This window comes from Scyliorhinus canicula, chromosome 10 (genome assembly GCF_902713615.1).
Source record: "Scyliorhinus canicula chromosome 10, sScyCan1.1, whole genome shotgun sequence".
In the NCBI taxonomy this organism is placed as follows: Eukaryota; Metazoa; Chordata; class Chondrichthyes; order Carcharhiniformes; family Scyliorhinidae; genus Scyliorhinus; species Scyliorhinus canicula.
This window is the reverse complement of record NC_052155.1, coordinates 172736840-172753588: the sequence shown is the minus strand read 5'-3', so window position 1 is coordinate 172753588 and position 16749 is coordinate 172736840. Positions and strand designations below refer to the sequence as shown.

Genomic DNA, 16749 nt, shown 5'->3' with positions numbered 1-16749 from the left:
ATTCAGAGCTCAATGCTTGGCTAAACAGGATATCGAGGCACTGGACTCGCTTCTCTTCCAGACCCCAATGCCTACCACTCAGGATCCATCAGCTTCCAAAGCAGACATCACCGCCCAGATGACCCTGGCCAATAGGGATGAGCAAGCATATAACCCTCCTGTCAGAACCCCCCGTGTTACAAAGCATGAAGGAAAGGAGAGCCAGATGGGAAGCCATAGGCGAGTACATGGGCAAAGACTTAGGCCGGGACCAGTCCCGTTATGGAGATAGGAGGATGCCTGATGTGTGAGTAAGTGGTCACCCTCGGTTAAGATCTGGGACTGACTGCTTCCAGGTCCGGAAAGCTGATGGGTCAGAGGAGGTAATGATGGTCAGCAGCTGCAACACCAACCTGACTCTCTCTCTTTCTCATCCCTCACAGGAATCCAGGAATAGATATCGGTATGGAGCCAGTGAAGCTGGCCATTCTACTTATTACTGCGCTGGGGTACAGACTCCAGCAGCAATGTGCGATGGCACCAAAGGAAGACCCTGAGGAAGGAGACCAGTGGGCCACAGGGCAGGCTCGGGGCCGGAGACTGCACCAGCCATGCAGGGAGCATGAAGGCCCAGGAGACCAAAGGACTTGTGTGTCCTTCATGGAGCTGTCAGACAACATGCGCCATCGAAGACTTCGCCTCACGAGGGAGGCTGTGTGGTACATTTGCCATGTCCTTGCAAACTTGGCAGTGGAGGACACCCACTCCCTGTGGCTGTGAGGTTCATGGGAGCCCTAAACTTCTAAGCAACTGAATCTTTTCAGTTCCACAAGTGATCTGTGTGGAATATCATGAAGTTAAAGATGCACTTTATGCTAAGGCTCTGGACTTCATACATTTTGACCTGGAGCAGGCTTGACAGGACAGCAGGGCACAGCTTTGGAAAAATAGCTGGTCTGCTACAGTTGCAGGGGCGATTGACTGCACCCATGTCGCTCGCCACACTCCGTGGCATCAGAGAGTCCCCTTCACAAACCGGAAGAGATTCCGCTCCCTTAATGTGCAGCTGGCATGTAACATAAGAACATAAGAACTAGGAGCAGGAGTAGGCCATCTGGCCCCTCGAGCCTGCTCCGCCATTCAATTAGATCATGGCTGATCTTTTGTGGACTCAGCTCCACTTTCCGGCCCGAACACCATAACCCTTAATCCCTTTATTCTTCAAAAAACTATCTATCTTTACCTTAAAAACATGTAATGAAGGAGCCTCAACTGCTTCACTGGGCAAGGAATTCCATAGATTCACAACCCTTTGGGTGAAGAAGTTCCTCCTAAACTCAGTCCTAAATCTACTTCCCCTTATTTTGAGGCTATGCCCCCTAGTTCTGCTGTCACCCGCCAGTGGAAACAACCTGCCCGCATCTATCCTATCTATTCCCTTCATAATTTTAAATGTTTCTATAAGATCCCCCCTCATCCTTCTATATTCCAACGAGTACAGTCCCAGTCTACTCAACCTCTCCTCATAATCCAACCCCTTCAGCTCTGGGATTAACCTAGTGAATCTCCTCTGCACACCCTCCAGCGCCAGTACGTCCTTTCTCAAGTAAGGAGACCAAAACTGAACACAATACTCCAGGTGTGGCCGCACCAACACCTTATACAATTGCAACATAACCTCCCTAGTCTTAAACTCCATCCCTCTAGCAATGAAGGACAAAATTCCATTTGCCTTCTTAATCACCTGTTGCACTTGTAAACCAACCTTCTGTGACTCATGCACTAGCACACCCAAGTCTCTCTGAACAGCGGCATGCTTTAATATTTTATCGTTTAAATAATAATCCCGTTTGCTGTTATTCCTACCAAAATGGATAACCTCACATTTGTCAACATTGTATTCCATCTGCCAGACCCGAGCCCATTCACTTAACCTGTCCAAATCCCTCTGCAGACTTCCAGTATCCTCTGCACTTTTCGCTTTACCACTCATCTTAGTGTCATCTGCAAACTTGGACACATTGCCCTTGGTCCCCAACTCCAAATCATCAATGTAAATTGTGAACAATTGTGGGCCCAACACAGATCCCTGAGGGACACCACTAGCTACTGATTGCCAACCAGAGAAACACCCATTTATCCCAACTCTTTGCTTTCTATTAATTAACCAATCCTCTATCCATGCTACTACTTTACCCTTAATGCCATGCATCTTTATCTTATGCAGCAACCTTTTGTGTGGCACCTTGTCAAAGGCTTTCTGGAAATCCAGATATACCACATCCATCGGCTCCCCGTTATCTACTGCACTGGTAATGTCCTCAAAAAATTCCACTAAATTAGTTAGGCATGACCTGCCTTTTACGAACCCATGCTGCGTCTGCCCAATGGGACAATTTCTATCCAGATGCCTCGCAATTTCTTCCTTGATGATAGATTCATGTGTGTTCCCATTCTCCAGTGAGCATGCATGATAGTTACTTCCTTGCCCATTCGCAGATACCTGGCATTTGAGGGATACCACAGGCTGCAGGGGTGGCTCATTGTGGGATGTGTACTCCTCAGATCATGGCTGATGATACCAATGGAGAGGGCAGAGACCGCAGCGAAGGTCAGGTATAATGATGCTCCCAGTGCCACCCGATCTGCAGTCGAGCGATGCATCGGAAATTTGATATCGATGTTCAAAATCATAAGGGGTCTGGACAAAGTAGATAGAGAGAAAGTGTTCCCATTGGCAAAAAGGTCAAGAAACAGAGGACATCAATTTAAGTGATTGGTAGAGGCGATATGAACAATTGCACAGCGAGTGGTTAGGATCTGTAAGGCAATGCCTGAGACAGATTCTATTTTGGCTTTCAAAAAGGGAATTGGATAAGCATCTGAAGAGAAAAAAATTGTAGAGCTGTTAGGAATGGGCTGGAGAATGAGACCAGCAGAGCTGCTCTTGCAGAGAGCCAAATGGCCTTCTTCTGTCATGTAATCATTCAATGAAATGCAAGCAAAGCACCAGGATTCAGCCAAAAATGTTGGCTAAGATTTTAAGTTCTCATCTGAAGTCAACAGATCTTTTTCTGGTCCATCAAATTTTCCATCCCGCCCACGAGGATTCCTGCCATGGGCGGAACTGGAAAATCCAGCCCAAAGAAAAGGAATAGGACCATTTAGCCCATCCAGCCTTTCAACGATATCATACTGAATTGCGACCTAACTCTATACTTGCCTCATATTCTTCAATACATGTGGTTAACAAAACCTACCAATCTTGAGTTTTGGATAAACTGATCCAGCATCAACTGCCATTTGCAGGAGAGTTACAAACAAACCTCTGTGACCCTTTGTGTGTGGAAGTGTTTCAAAATTCCACTTCTGAAAGATCTGGTTCTAAATTTTAGATTATGCCCATTATACTGGACTCTTTTAAGCAGTAGAATTAGTTTCTTTCTGCAAATTCTTTCTGTTCCCCTTAATATCTTGAAAACGTCAATCACCATTCTAAATTCCAGGTAATAGGAGCCTAGCTTGTGTAATCTTTCCTGATAATTTAAGCTGTGAAGCCCACGTATCATTCCCATTAATCTATGCTGCTTCACCTCCAAACGCCACTATATCTTTTCTAAGGTGTGATGCCCAGAATTGCTCATAGTTCTTATCGCTATGGGAAGTTTCAGATTTAAAAAATAAGAAAATCATAATTACATTCCCCTAAGTTTGTTTGTTCAAAACAGTTATCCTGTATGTTGGCTGTTGGCGGTACCTCTGAGTTTCTGATCATAGGATCATAGAATTTACAGTGCAGAAGGAGGCCGCTCGGCCCATCGAGTCTGCACCGGCTCTTGGAAAGAGCACCCCACTTAAGCTCACACCTCCACCCTATCCCAGTAAACCAGTAACCCCGCCTTAGATAAGGGCAATTTAGCGTGGCCAATTCACCTGACCTGCACATCTTTTGTCTGTGGGAGGAAACCGGAGCACCCGGAGGAAACCCACGCAGATACGGGGAGAATGTGCAGATTCCGCCGGGAATCGAACCTGGGACCCTGGAGCTGTGAAGAAACTATGCCAACCACTATGCTTTTTTTTGCTTTTTTATTGTAAGTCTAGAGTACCTAATTCATTTTTTTCCAATTAAGGGGCAATTTAGCGTGGCCAATCCACCTAGCCTGCACATCTTTGGGTTGTGGGGGCAAAACCCACGCAAATACAGGGAGAATGTGCAAACTCTACACAGACAGCGACCCAGAACCGGGATCGAACCTGGGACCTCGGCACCGTGAGGAGCAGGGCTAACCCTCTGCCCCACTGTGCTGCCCTCTAACCACTATGCTATTGTGCTAGTCAGCACTAATGTTTACTGTCCCTGTTTTGTAACTCTATGTCTAGCCAAAAGCATTTCTACTTTATCATATGTTCCTAGAAATATTTATTGTGAAAACCTGAACAAAGTAAAATTTGGGATCACAAAACCATGGGATCCAGAGGAAAGTGGAGTCTTCAGATATGAAAGTTGAAATGGACTGGCCAAAAATATAACAAACCCCGATGGTTTCAATTTTGTGGGGTGCTCTGAAAATGTCCCTATTTCTGTAAAATGCAGAACCCAGTGATATTTGATGTACAATAGAATGAGTTATTTGTATAAGCCAAATCAATTTTAATACGTACTAAAATCATTGTAGTATTGACCCGATTTCTTACTTTTAATGTGCCAAAGAGCTAAAGATAGGATTCTCCACCGGAGTCGGCTCAGATTTTGGACTGGGGGAAATCAGAAATGGGAGGACGCCCAGCTGAGGTTGACTGGAGTGCAGGTTTCTCAAGGGACAGTCCCAAAAGAGACACGAGAAACAGGTGAACAGAAAGAGTTTGTTCACATTAAAATCAGCTGCATGGAATTTCTGAGTCGCTCTTCCAGAGCAGAACTCTGCATTAAAGCTGGTAGAGTCTAATTTCCAAGTTGGAAGCTACAGTAAGCAGTACTGCAGCCCCCTACAACAGGGGGAATTAAAAAATCAACTGTTTTTATTGCATCTAACTTCAACAATAGCGAAATGTTGAACAGTTGATTTACGGGTAGCCTGGTGCGGACAGGAGAATCCTGCTCGGGTTGAAAAAAAAGAGTCCTGGTGCTACAGAAATTTTCAGTTGATTTTAATAAACACATTGCTGCCAATAAAAAGAAAACTACTTTGCAAGAGGAGTTACGAGCAGCTGTGCAGGGAGGTTGAAATACATTTATAAAATTCCCAGACTCTGGGGAGCCGCCCTTTAGTTACTGCAGGGAGCTGATTTTAATACATCTGCTCTACTTCTAACTTTAGAGTCCCATTCTCCCAAATGCTGCTTTGCACTAGTGCTGCTGGTGCCTGGCACAAAGGCTTTGATACATCAATAAGTCAGTTAATTTCCATAAATTTACTCCCTCAAGACTGAGACTTCAAAGCTATTTGATACATCAACGTTTGAAAATGCAAGACTCCACTGCATTTTAAAAAAATTGAGATTCTATTTTTCAGTATTTTACTTGGGTAACACGATTCAACTGCAGATGCACCAATATATTTATTTTTACGATCATCGAATTTGAAACAAATATTTAAGTGGAAACATCTACACTGCATTAGCCCATTGCAGCAAATGCATCTAAACGGGAACATAATCTTACCTTTCATAATATGATTTACAACTGCTGCTTTAACGAACCGGAGAATTGGCGGACCGGCATCAGGGCAGCATCGCGTGAATCGCGCCCCCCGGCGATTCTCAGACCCGGCCCGGGGTCGGAGAATCCCTCCCCATATCTTGGTGAAATCACTCCTTGGAGCGTGGTATCTTTTCCTCACAGTCTGACAAAATTAAAATATTGGGGTTTCAGTCCGTATCCTAGCCACTGTTGGAGTCTGGCTTGGGATCATAATATGAACAGACTGATAGAAAGCGTGCTATTTAAGGGGACATTAAGGGGAGTCCCATTTAGCGTGGTGTTTCTCAGGACCTGCAGCTATGTACCGGCACTCCGTCGGGCCTTTCTGGCCACGGCGAGGAACGCCCCCCCAAAGTCGGACGGCGGCACGGCGTCACAGTGGTTAGCCCTGCTGTCTCGCAGCTCCAGAGACCCGGATTCAACTCCTGCCTGGGGTGACTGTGTGGAGTTTGCATTTTCTCCCCGTGTGTGCGTGGGTTTCCTCCAGGTGCTCCAGTTTCCTCCCACAGTCCAAAGACGTGCAGGTTAGGTGGATTGGCCATGTTAAATTGCCCCATAAGAGTCCAAAAGGTTAGGTGGAGTTACTGGGTTATGGGGATAGGGTTGAGGCATGTGGGCCGGGATTCTCCGACCCTGCGCCGGGTCGGAGATTCGCCGGGGACGCGCGAGAATCGCGCCATGCCGCCGGTTCTCGGCACCTGCAGGTCCGCCGCCGCGCCGGTCGGGGGCCGTTGGAAGTGCCCCCCCCCTCCTCCCCCGCAATTCTCCGGGTCTCGACAAGTGCCAAGTGCCCCCAAGTTCAGCCGAGTCCCGCCGGCTTGGTTGTGTATGGTCCCAATCGGCGGGACCTCGGAGTTCTGTCTGTGGGGGCCATCCACAGTGGCCTGGCCCGCGATCGGGGCCTACCGATCGGCAGGCGGGCTATTTCCGTGGGGGCCTATATTCTTCCGCACCGGCCCCAGTAGGGCTCCGCCATATTGCCCAGGGGCCGGAGCGGAGACGGGAACTCACGCGCATGCATGGACTTGCGCCGGCTGTGGGACACATTCGCGAACTCACGCGACGTGGCGTGCCGGCTTTCGGGCGTCGGAGCTGAGGACACCACTCTGCTGCCATACTAGCCCCCTAAGAAGCGGTGGATACCTGCCACTTGAGGCCCGTTGATGCCGGAGTGGCTTGCGCCGCTTTTCACGCCAGCGTCAGAACTTAGCCGCAGGATTGGAGAATCCCGGCTGTGCTCTTTCCAAGGGCCGGTGCAGACTCGATGGGCCAAAGGCCTCCTTCTGCATTGTAAATTCGATGATTCTTTGATTATTTACATCAGCTGAGCTCACCAATGCAGGAAAAGTATTCGTGGATCGGGGCGCCATTTCTACCACAAGGTGACTTGTGTGCATCCCTACCACAGCCTCCGGCCACCCCCAATGCACCTATTTTACCTCTAACCGGGTCCTCGAGCCGCTCCTCACACCATAAGGGCAAGGCGCCCCCAGGCCCGATCCCTGGCATGGGCAACCGGGCATTGCCACCCAGGCACCCCAACAGTGCCACTTCTCAAGTGACTTCTCATGGGTACACTTGTCATATCTCAGACAATTATTACATTGCCTTTCAATCAAACTTTGAAGCCTGAACAGGTTGCCAGAACTCTAGAAGTGTCAGCACCATAGAGGCAGTAGCCAACAATCAAATACTCAAGAGCGGGCTTCAGTACTGGGGATATCCTCATGACAACAGGGTAAGTAAGCGTATGGATCAGGGGAGGGAACCTGAGCTCGGTCTCCCAAACGTTCCCAGCAGGGGCCTGGGGTCAAGGGGCTACTGCTGTGGTCGGAGTGAGTGTGCAGGGTGAGGTTTTACAGCACAACTGGCTTGATGAATGGCAGTCAGAGAAGGCTAGACGTAAGGGTGGGGGAAGTTTGGGGGATTTGAGAATCGCAGGATGGAAGCCTAACTGATTGTTGGTCTCTCCCCTTCTCCAATTCCTTACAGATATACACAATATGCTGGTTATGTCCGTCCTGCAGCTGGTGGCCATGTAGGCTACTGCAGCCCTGAACATCTATGCAAACGGTTCATTCCAGGGCTTGAGCGGGGACATGTGTGGCATTTGCCAAGCTACAGCACACAAGTGCATCCGCAAGGTCACGGATGCCCTGTATGCCTGGGTATCAGATTATGTCAACTTTGAGTAGAACAGGCCCACTAAGGTGCCCGAGCTGCAGGATTCTCTGCTATCGCCAGTGTTCCCAGGTCCAGGGGGCAATAGATGGCACACATGTCACCTTGCGCACACGGGGGAAAGGGAGTGCCTTTTCTCAACAGGAAGGGGTTCCACTCCCTGAATATTCAATTTGTGTGCAACCCACCTTCGGATCATGCATGGGTGTGCATGCTTCCCAGGGGGCATGCATGACAGTTACATTCTGGGATACTCAAAGAACCCCGGCATCTTTGAGGACCAACCCAGGACGACGAGTTGGCTCCTTGGGGATAAGGGGATCTGTGGTCCTGGCTGATGATGCCAGTGTGGAAGCCGGAAACCAAGGGAGAGACCCGTTATAACGAGGCCCATGTTGCCACCCACTCAGTCATTGAGCGGTACCTGGACCGCTCTAGTGATGCACTGCAGTACAGCCCCCAGCCGGTCTCCCACTTAGTGGTGGTCTGCTTTGGAGGTCCATAACCTGGCACAGCTTTGGGGCGGCATACTGGAGGAGGAGGAGGAAAATGCGGCCTCGTCTGAGGAGGAGGCGGAGCCAGACCAGGAGGGGCTAGAGGATGAGTTGAGCGAGGAGCCGCAAGAAGTGGTGGAGGAGGGAGGACAGGCGGTGGCAAAGGTCTGGCGTGCCCGGAGAGCCAGGGAGGGCCTCATCCTTGTCCCATTCTCATAGGACGTGACTTTTGTCCATCAGATCATCACCTCCTCCCCCCAATCCCTCCTTCCCCCAATGCCTACTTCCCCGAACCTCCCCCATTTCCCTCCTGCCCACCCAGACACAACCCCCTCCCCACCAACTTGTTCCAACCTCAAAAGGGTCGGTGTAACATCACCCCAGGGTGATGGCCCTTTGTCAGCACGGTCAATATACGAGGCAGGAGAGTAATGATAACTCGTTAAGAGGTTAGATCTGGTGCTCCTCAGTTTATGCTAAAGTCTGAATCCTGTCTTTATGCTGAAAGCACGCTCACCCTCATCCTCTGAATGGGTCTGCATCAGGGGCATTTGACCTTGGATCACTGTGCTTGGGGGGGTGGGGAAGCGGAGGCCAACAAGGGGTGGGGGTGCAGTCAGGCCCGCTGTGAGGATTAACGTGACAGAGGCTTCACATGTATCAGGTGTAACAGGTTTTAATTGTGAACATTTGACATTTCCATTCGCCCTAGCTACAGATAGTGCTCTGTAGGGATTCTATGGGATCCTTTCAGTCAGTCACTGAAATACAAATACCTTTTTAAAAGTCATCAGTCTCCACGGGTATCATAACATCTGCAACAACTAGCCATACTCGGCAGGAGCAGACGTTTCCCAATTGTGTTCTCAGGAATGTGTTCACTCAATGGGAAGCAGCAAGACAGTTTATAAAACAAGGATAATGTAGAAAGAGAACAAAGTTACTTGAAAGAGTACAGTCCAATCTACGAAAAAAATAATGAAGAGTCAAATATCAGGCTGCTTGGCTGGAATAAGGCAAAATTTAGCAAGATTAAAAAGGGATTGGCTCGACCAGACTATTTGGCCAGAGAAGTTAGCAAATATGTGGACATGTCAGTTGTAGGAACGTTATATGCTGAGTACTGCTGAATATATTCCTATAAGGTAAAGAGCCAGTGCATCACAGTTTAGCGATCTATAGATAAATTAATAGATGAAAACGAAATAGACTTGACAAATATGATAAAGTTAGGGCCAATAATGCTGTCGACAATCATATCAATATATAACGGTGTAGTTTATTTTTATTTATTTTTTTAATTTAGAGTACCCAATTCATTTTTTTCCAATTAAGTGGCCAATCCACCAAGCTTGCACATTTTTGGGTTGTGGGGGCGAAACCCACGCAAATACGGGGAGAATGTGCAAACTCCACACGGACAGTGACCAAGAGCCGGGATCGAAAATGGGACCTCGGTGCCGTGAGGCCACAGTGCTAACCCACTGCGTCACTGGGCTGCCCTTGTAAAGGTGTAGTTGGGAAGTTAAAAGTGAGATTGGATGTACTAAAAATGTAATATTTCAATTGAATAGCAGATAATATTAAAAGAAAATCTTAAGGGGTTTTATAAACTTCTGTAAAATAGGTAAAGAGAGGACAGGACCATTGAGGAAGACATTTTGTGGGCAAAGGTATGATAGTGAAATTAAATCAATTTTGTACATTTTGCAAATGGCGGTGGAAATGAGGATAAAAGTAAACTAGAAGAGGATCTAAAAAGTATTTTTCTTCTGGCTTGGATGTCAGTGACAATAGGCTAACCATTCAAATTTTGAACTGAGAGAGGAGGTCAGGAAAATATTCTTTACACAGAGGATTGTTGCACAGAATGATTTGCCACACAGTTGGTTTCAGGTAGCGACCTTTAGTTCCAAGAGTCAGCACAGACATGATAGGTGATGGGCCGAATATCATCTATCAGTGCTGTAAACTGCTAGGGTTCTGTAAACCTTTCACAGAACAATAATGGGAGATTGCCTCAAATTGATGTAGCACAAACCAAATACCAAATTGTTGCTTTCTTCATTTTGAAGTGTAAATCAACTCAAATCCACTAATGGCCGGGCTTTTTAAACAAAATTTCACAGGAAAAGAATTTCACAGCATATAGAAAAACAACAAACCCCAGGGAGGTTTGGTGCAAACTGAATCAGAAAAATGTGAATAAAGTATAATTTAGATGCATTCATTTATTTTGCTGGTTTTTGCTATTTGCATCTGTCTGGACTTGTGCAACATTCTCCAAACAACAAGCAACTCTTTCACATATAGTACTTTTCCGTATAACTTTATGACTGTACAGGTGGATGTGGTTCCTACTCATTTGGTACTTCTTTCTAGCTGAAGCAAGAAAATGGACACACAAATTTCCTATGTTTGGGCAGAGGGAGCTTGGCTATCATTCCAGGCTATTTAGTTTGGGAAGGGAGGAGACAACAAAAGGTGTGTATACTGTTCTTGTTTGGGGTTAAGGAGTGGGTGGTGGATTGCGCTTCCCATTCCCAGGTTATACAGCTTGGAATGAAGGGAAGACATGCCAATACTTCTCTTCTGTCTCAAATTGCAGAGAAGACAGGCCAAGGCGATAAGCATATTTTTGCAAATGGCCAGAAAGTAGGTCAGGTTTCTTTGTTAATAATAATAATCTTTATTATTGTCACAAGTAGGCTCACTATGAAGTTACTGTGAAAATCCCCTAGTCGCCACACTCAGGCGCCTGCTCGGATACAAGGAGGGAGAATTCAGAATGTCCAATTCACCTAACAAGTCTTTCGGGACTTGTGGGAAGAAACCGGAGCACCCAGAAGAAACCCACGCAAACGTGTGGAGAACGTGCAGACTCCGCACGGACAGTGACGCAAGTTGGGAATCGAATCTGGGACACTGGCGCTGTGAAGCAACAGTGCTAACCACTGTGCTACCTGGGGCTTGCCTTCCAAGATCTTTGGCAGTTTAATAGATTTCCTCCTCATTTACAGAACAGGCCTCACTATTTAAACTTCAGAACTAAGTAATTCAAATATTATACCTTCAACACATTCTGAATCTCAATGGGTTTTCTTTATTATTTGTTCATGAATGCGGGTGTCACTGGGAAGGCCACATTTATTTTCCATCCTCAGTTGCTGAGAGGTGGTAGTGGGTTGCCTTCTTGAAACATTACAGATCTTGTAATGATGGTGCTCCCACAATCGTCATGTAGGGATTTCCATGATTTTAAGTCAGTGATTATGACTGAACATTGTTGTTGTCTAAAGTCGGGATGTGTCTGGCTCAAGAGGGGAATTTGGGAATGATAATGCTCCTCCTGTCAGGATTACTCTTAATTTTGCTGGGTGACACTGATCATACATTTCTAAAGCATTAACAGCATAAGTTTAGTTTTTAAATCTTAATTTTGTTATTTAAAAATATAGTTTGGAGTTTCCCAGATCTTTTTTTCTTAAAAAAGACGAAAACAAAATAACTCATCTTGTTTATTTTTGTTTTTGCTAATTACAAATAGTTTTCTCAGTAAATAAATCATGAAATATAGTCCACTGCACAATATATTGTTATGTTGAATGTATTGCTGGTAAGGTAGGTTCCATTTTTTTCTTCCCAGTATGCCCAACTCAAATTACCTACACTGTTATATGTGCAATTGGTTATTGAAGATCAATTGTCAAATGTATATTTTTGTTTAATTGGAAAATAGGGAGGAGGTGGACAAAGAAGTGGTCAAATAACGCATTCGCTCAAGCTCTTGAAGTACTGCTGGCCCAGAAACAGTGGAGGGAATTCAAATGTGAAAATATGCATAGTAATTCTGTAATTATACACTTTCAAATTACATAGCATTGATTATTTTTAAGCAAAGATAAGGTGACGACTTGTACAGTCCGGTCATAAGTACTCTTGCCTGTTGGGAAAAAGTCTTTGCAATTTCTTTCATAAAACCAGTCATTATATCTTAAGAACTGTTTATAATAAATATATACGTAGCTTCCACATTCTTCAGGTGTTCTATTCAAAGAAGCAGTATCAGCCTTTAATTTATAAGGATCATACACAACTTTTTTAAAAATAAAGGCCCAGCACTTACCTACAACTTGTGCTGCTTTATCTGTTGCCTCCCAGTCTGCAATTATCAGAAAAAAGCTTTTTAGCCTGCATGTTCATCTCTGCAATTTTGCGAGTCAAATAACATATGCCGTTCACAATTTATAAATATTTAATAATAATAATAGTATTCTTTATTATTGTCACAAGTAGGCTTACATTAACACCGCAATGAAGTTACTGTGAAAAGCCCCTAGTTGCCTCACTCCGGCGCCTGTTCGCGTGCATACAGAGAATTCAGAATGTCCAATTCACCTAACAAGCACGTCTTTCGGGACTTTGGGAGGAAACCGGAGGATCCACAGGAAACCCACGCAGACACGGGGAGAACATGCAGACTCCGCACAGTGACCCATGCTGGGAATCGCACCTAGGACCTTGGAGCTGTGAAGCAACAGTGCTAACCACTGTTCAACCCTGCTGCCCACTGCTACCGTGCCGCCCAAGGTTCAGTACTAAAAATCTCAATGATCTTTAATTTAGGTGACTGTAGCATACAATTTAAGTGTTTGCACATTATTGTTTACTCTTCACTTAAAATGAACTTTTTTTGTGTTACCTCCACACGATCCATCTCTGACCGAGAGACAGCTAACCAGTTACTTTGTGCAGCTCCTGCCTTCACTGTGTCTCACCACTGACAGACAGGCATGTCTTCAGCCACCTAAGCCCCAGGCTCTGCAACTCCCTCCTTAAACTTGTCCGCCGTTGTTTTTTAAGACCCTCTTCAAAAAGCATTGCTTTTCTTTGGTCATCCACCAGTTTAGTGTTTATTTTATTTTTCCTTATGTCCTTGTAAAGTATATTTGGATATTTGTTCCCATGTTAAATAAGTGACTGTTGTTGTAGCTCAATTGAATGTATCTTATTCACTACACTTTATCCTTATTACAAACCTCGCATATACATTTAATGTTTTGTTATTGTTAGACTATTGGTCTACAGCCTCTATATTTTTGTAATACATTCAATGACAAGTTATAAAGTTTGTTAAACCTTTTGCCTGTCATACATGCACATTGCATTAATTTAAGTTCAGGTATCTGGCAATTTAAAATTTTAGTCAATTTCTGCAGAAGTACCTCAGCAACAGTAGAAAGCCCCATTGAGTCAAAATAAATAGTCCATTATAAACCCAGTTGCTGTGCTGTCAGATATTTTCCCCTGCTTCCAATCATTAGCTGCCTGTAGTCACTGTCAATGGCAGCATATTATTGAATGCGGCTGCAAAGAAGGAATATCCTCGTCATTCCTGTGAATGAGATTGCTCTGTTCTCACAGCAACAAACTGAGATCTCTGGATTAATCTGAATATTCCCCACCACCCTGCCCTCCTGCCTCTTTGGGGGCGATTCTCCGATATTGAGGCCAAGTGTTCGCGCCGTCGTGAACGCCGTCACATTTCACGACGGCGCGAACAGGGCCCGGGCACGATCTATTCTGGCCAGCATGGCACTGGAGCGGTTCATGCCGCTCCAGCCTCCTTAAGCAGCGGCAAATGGGCGCCGTTCCAACCCACGCATGCACAGTTGGCCAGCTGAATCCTGCGCATGCGTGGGGAACTTCTTGCACGCGCCGGACCCGACCCAACATGGGGTCGGTGTTCAGGGGCCAACCGCGGCAGAATGTAGGCCCGGGGGGGTTGGGGGGGGGGGGGGGGGGGAGAGAGAAAGAGGCCGGCCCCGATCGCGGGCCAGATCTCTTCGGAACCCCCCCCCACCCCCATACACAGGCCGCCCCTCAAGCCTTCACGACGAGTACCCGCCGCCAGCGACCAGGTGTGGACGCCGCCGGCGGGACTGTCATTTTTTTCGCCGGCCGCTTGGCCCATCCGGGCCGGAGAATCGCTACTCGCCGTTTGCGGCGATTCTCCAAGTGCGTGACGCGGTTCTTGCGGCGCTGGTTTCGGGGGGGGTGGGAGAATAGTGTGCGGGGGTCGGGGCTGCGTGGCGCAATTCGCGCGGTGCTCCAGCGATTCTCCCACCCGGCGTTGTGGGGGGGGGGGAGAGAATACCGCCCCTTATTCTTAGTCCTACTGCCTCCACATCCACACCATCACTTCCCCCCAACCCTCCTTGCACTTTTAAAGTTTTATATAAAAAACGGAGTAATGGAGCAAAGGGTTGCACATCGAATGAAAAGGTGGGAAATGTGTGACGTACACTAACAATATTGTACAATGGAGACCTCTCTTTAGTCAATATTATTAGTCTACCAATCTGACTCCAGTCTCAGCTCGAGTACAGCTGCAGATCTTTCGCTACTCTTCATGATTCTGGGTATGAATGGTTCAGAGTGAAAGGAGGGGTACACTGTGCCCCATTCTGCAGCCTCGCCTTTAAACAGCCTTCAATGAACCATCAATAAAGGGTTTTGAATAAGAAAACTGCAAGGTATACCCAAGAATTACAGTGCATAACACGAGTAAAATTTTAATCATGAATGTGGTAAACTCCAAAGGGCAGCACGACAGCATAGCAGTTAGCACAGCTGCTTCACAGCTCCAGAGTTCCAGATTCGATTCCCGGCTTGGGTCACTGTCTGCGCGGAGTCTGCACATTCTCCCCATGTCTGCGTGGGCTTCCCCCGGGTCCTCCGGTTTCCTTCCACAGTCCAAAGATGTGCAGGTTAGGTGGATTGGCCATGCTAAATTGCCCTGAGTGTTCAGAAAGGTTGAGTGGGGTTACTGGGTTACAGGAAGGGTGGAGGTGTGGGCTGGGTAGGGTGCTCTTTCCAAGAGCTGGTGCAGACTCGATGGGCCGAATGGCCTCCTTCGCACTTGCAAATAAAATTATGTGAATATAAACAACTTGGATTAAGAGCTGTGCAGACTCGATGGGCTGAATTGCCTCCTTCAGTACTTGCAAATAAAATTCTGTGAATATAAACAACTTGGATTTCAGTATTCTTGAGAATTGAGTAGAAAGATGGCAGAATAAATTCCATACAGAGAAATGCAAACTGCTTCATGTGAGGACAAACAAAATCCAGAAAGGGACAGTTATTTAAATGGCAAGACACAATTACATGGAAAATGCGACAGGTGTCAGAAAATTCTCAGTTAGTGGCACACACACCTCTCGAGTCAGAAGGTTATTAACAAATGTCTTCTTCAGAGACTTTAGCACATTGTCTAAGTTGACACCCGAGTACAGTACTGAGGAAATGTTAAGCTGTCAGGGATGTTGATTCTTTTGACAAGGTTTTAAATAATGACTCCACCTGCCCTCTTAAGTGGATGTACAAGATCCGTGGCATTATTTGAAGAGCAGGACAATATTTGTCCCTCAACCAACATCTCAAAACCAGATTGGTTGTCCTTATCACATTTGTTACGAGTCTAACTGTGCACAATTTGACTGCCATGTTTACCACATTAAAAGACTGTACTTCAAAAAGTACAGAATTGGCTTGGTGAAGTACTTTGGGACAAGTGGAGGTTGAGAAAGGTGCTATTTTTATGCAAGTTCTTTCTTTCATTAAACTGAAGCTTTTGCAACAACGTGCGGTGAGGAAAGCAAACTAGACACTGAAATGTTTTAAAATTTCAATATCGAGTCAAAATAGTGAGGTAATCATAAAACCACTGATCCGATTACAATACTGCTAAAAAGAATGTGCAACGCACACTGCTGCATGACAAAAGCAATATTGCAGCTATTCAAAGCAACAGAAGAGGTCAACCAGAATGAGTATTGGGAGGGAGGGATTCAGAATGAGTAGCAATTATGCCATTTGGACATATCCTTACTCGAACAGAGAAGATTGAAAGGCAATATGATTGCTATTCCTCAGCATTTTTAAAGGGAATGTAGACTATGGCCATGATCTAGCAGCCCTGTTAATTGTGGGCGCAAATCCCATAATGGCCGCTAAATCTCACGAGTGGTCAGAAACAGAATTTGCACGGACGAAATCTCAATCGGAGAACGTCCTCACCCCACGCCAGTGACGTAATAGGGCATGAATCTGACTTCTACAATTTTTAATACATCAACATATTCTTACCCGGCCTTGGTGCCATAATGTCCGCTCACGTCTTATCCTCCCACTCACCCGGTGCAATGACACACCAGCGCAAAATCACTACTGGGTAAATAAAAGTTTACCGGTCATGCTGACTGCGCCGGGGTGCACAGTTAGGTGTGTGTGTTGTGGGGGGGGGGGGGGGGGGGGGAGCAGAGGGCAATCCCAATGTCCATTTGGCTGGGGGTAGGGGGGGCTTCCATTTAACTTTGTGATCAGGAC

The 16749-nt window shown here is 46.2% G+C and overlaps 1 protein-coding gene across 9 annotated transcripts in view; it reads right to left on the bottom strand.

Moving 5' to 3' along the window:
- Positions 1-16749, bottom strand: part of fam49bb (family with sequence similarity 49 member Bb) — a 229742-nt gene that overhangs the window by 65858 nt on the left and 147135 nt on the right. For all 9 annotated transcript variants that reach the window (XM_038810155.1, XM_038810160.1, XM_038810156.1 and 6 more), the window contains one exon: positions 12485-12520. The gene's annotated coding sequence lies outside the window, so the exon portion shown is untranslated. The remainder of the gene's footprint in view (positions 1-12484; positions 12521-16749) is intronic.